This window comes from Halyomorpha halys, unplaced genomic scaffold (genome assembly GCF_000696795.3).
Source record: "Halyomorpha halys isolate HHAL.00 unplaced genomic scaffold, Hhal_1.1 Scaffold219.1, whole genome shotgun sequence".
Lineage (NCBI taxonomy): Eukaryota > Metazoa > Arthropoda > Insecta > Hemiptera > Pentatomidae > Halyomorpha > Halyomorpha halys.
The window spans coordinates 125,948-129,302 of NW_027108016.1; the positions used below are offsets into that span (position 1 = coordinate 125,948).

The 3,355-nt window shown below is 28.8% G+C and overlaps 1 protein-coding gene across 2 annotated transcripts in view; it reads left to right on the forward strand.

Moving 5' to 3' along the window:
• Positions 1-3,355, forward strand: part of Fas3 (fasciclin 3) — a 592,625-nt gene that overhangs the window by 90,817 nt on the left and 498,453 nt on the right. The gene's annotated exons all lie outside the window — the stretch shown is intronic.

Below are 3,355 nucleotides of genomic sequence, written 5' to 3' on the forward strand. Positions count from 1 at the left end.
TAGTTTCTCTACACGCCTGTAACACTCCAATTTAACTTAGATCAAATTTACTAAATGTATTATAATGTACAGTTGTAAATAGCAATAAATAAATATTAAAAAAAAAAAAAATGTGATTTCTTGCACCCGACCGGTTTTCTCCCTCAGTTCCATCGCACCTGAGCAGCCTAGAGAATACACCTGTTGCATATCCATTTAATAAGAGAGCAGTTATTCCGAGTAGGAATAATGAATAATGTATTCCAATTAGACACCCTCTCCCCCGGGCTATTAATCTTATTAGCTTTATATTATTCCCTCGTCTTCGGAATAATAGCGGGTCCATAATTACTTAGAACTCATTTAGGGCCGTCTTTCTCTCGTTTATCTTTCGCAAAATGCCCTTTTAGTTTGTAATTGTAAAAATGAAACGTCTTTATTCGGAATAAATGGTAATTTTCTATTAAGTGGAACAAGGCACTAACGTAATTGCAATCTTAAAGATGGATATAAATTATGAGATTTGTGGATTTTTACTTCCACTTACTTATATATGGAATATGTAGTTGGGGAAAGCATTGTGTTCGTAAAAAAATCTATCGAAATACATTTCAATGAATACTATGCATGAATTACTGGTCAAAATTGATTAGTCTGCCAAATATTGCAAAGGGAAATAAAAAATAAATGTTTACTCTGACATCTATATCTTTAATACCATCAACAAGAAAACCTAGTAAAAAGTGTAATGTATTCAAATTGCAAGGTTAATTAATATTTTTTTAACTCATATATTCACAACAAGAAACATGTGTTTTAATGTTTATTCAAATACAGATTTACTTAAACTAATTGTAAAATTAAAAGAACAATCTTAACTAACAAAGGTCCTATTCTAACTTATTCTAGTTATATCTATGTACTTATTACTAACTTATAATCTGACCTACAATTAAAATACATACAATTGTTATCTATATATAAGAAGATAGTCAGGGTTGCGGTCAAAAGTGAAACAAAAATAGTCTACAACTATTTATTTTCCAACGTTTCGCCCCACTTTGCAGGGCTTCATCAGGGCTAAAAAGATACAAAATGATACAATGATAAGAATAAAAACAACTTACTTGTTTTTTATTCTTTTCATTGTATTTTATCTTTGTATTTTTATTCCTATCACTGTATCTTATCATAGTATCATTTTGTATCTTTTTAGCCCTGATGAAGCCCTGCAAAGTGGGGCGAAACGTTGGAAAATAAATAGTTGTAAACTATTTTTGTTTCACTTTTGACCGCAACCCTTACCATCTTCCTATATATCAATTTTTACGGTCAAATATGTATACATATATACAATTGTTATCTATGTTCAAAGGTGAACAATAACGCGTACGTACTTGCACTCAGCTGGTCGTGGCAGAGAGAGAGAAAGATCACTTCTCAATACACAGTTTTTAAACTTAACTCAGCTCACAGAGAAACCAAAAAATACACTAGATTTACATCAATGTCCATTCATTAAAAAAAAACAGCCGACAACAGAACATATGATTTTTCTCTCCCTCTCTGCCCGATACCTCCCGCGCATGCGCTGTTATCACCAATTCTTCTGTCTCGTCTATTAAAAAAGATATGAAAACATTTAAAGTAGAATAAATTAGCTCAAATATGAGTCCTAATAGAATTATTTACGTTAAATAGTTCACGAGATATAGCTTTTTAAAAAGCAACATTTCATAAAAATTCAGAAGTTAGTGAATTTATTTTGATAAATCTATGTCTCAAAAACCACAAGACCTACAACTGTCTGCGTCAATAAAAAAATAACAATAGATTCAAAGATTTTATCCGAACTAGAAATAAACAGTTTGTGAATTTATTTTGTCAAATATCGTAAAAACTACTACTTCTACGAAGATAAATGTAATAAACTCCTTTATAGTACATTAAACTAGCTTTATTTGAGTGATATAAATAAATATATCTGTATGGTTTTAGAGAGATAGATTTCTCAAAATAAATTCACTAACTCTTTTCAGTGCATTTTTTATGAAGTGTTACTTTTAAAATTTTTTTAACGTAAATAGCTCTATTAGGACCCATATTTTAGCTAATTTATTCTACTTTAAATTACGTTTTCATAAGTTTTTTACTAGGTTTTATTTTTGGTAGTATTAAAGATATAGATGTAAGAGTAAACAAATTTTTAACACAGCCGCAATTTTTTATTTCCCCTTCCAATTCTTGGCAGACTGATCAATTTTGATTAATAATTACACATAGTGTTCATTAAAGTAATGAAAATTGGGGTGAAATAACCCATTTTCTCCTGCGAAATGTTGCTTTTTAAAAAAGCTATATCTCGGGTACTACTGAACGTAAATAGCTCTGTTAGGGCTCATATTTTATCAAATTTACTTTACTTTAAATCATGTCTTCTTAGGTTTTTATAGATGTCTGAATTAATAAGTTAAAAAAAAAATTAAAAAAATTTTTAACCTTAAAACAGCCGCCATTTTTTATTCCTCCTACCACTACTTGGCAGATTCATCAATTTTGACTAGTAATTAATTATACATAGATTTCATTAAAGTAATCAAAAATTGGGGTGAAAAAACTGCCTTTTTTTTTTTTTTAATTACTTCTCTTGGGTTCTTGTACTATGATGAAGGCCTGAAATTTAGGTCGAAACGTCTGCACAAAACAAGTTTTTGTTTATTTACTGACCGTACCCCTCGACAATTTTCTTCTCATAATAATCTACGATCCACTATTAACATCTTATTACCCTAATTTTTTTTTATTTGAAAAAAAATTATTAGTAATAATAAACAATTCATAAATATTAAATATTAAATAATTTTATGAATAATTAAAGGAGAAACTGAGGAGTTAAATAAGTATTTGTAAGTAATTTTATTGGTGTTAGTAAAGAAAGAAAACATAAAAAATAAATAAGCTACACCAACTTATTTGTGTTTCACTTTGACCACACCCCTAACCATCATCTCCTAGTACTTTATCCACGGTCAACTATCTCTCATAATTATGAAAACATAAAAAAGTTTTGATAAAACTGAAATGTGATTTTTTCTTCTCTTTTATACATACACATGTTATGGTTAGGTTATGTTATGTTCCTTTCAAAAATGCATTGCCATATATTGTTTTTTCGCCCTAGGTACTCTAGGATCTGAGAAAAACAGAAAAGACCCTTAAATTGCTTTATTTTATGTCTCTAGTTTGGAAAATTGCGTGGTTCTTCTAGCATTTAGTTTTTCAAAGTAACGAGTATACTTGGTTTGTTATATTTTAGTATTTTACTTTATATGATATTAATTTTTTTATTCATTTTAATAGTTTAGTTTGCTAATTT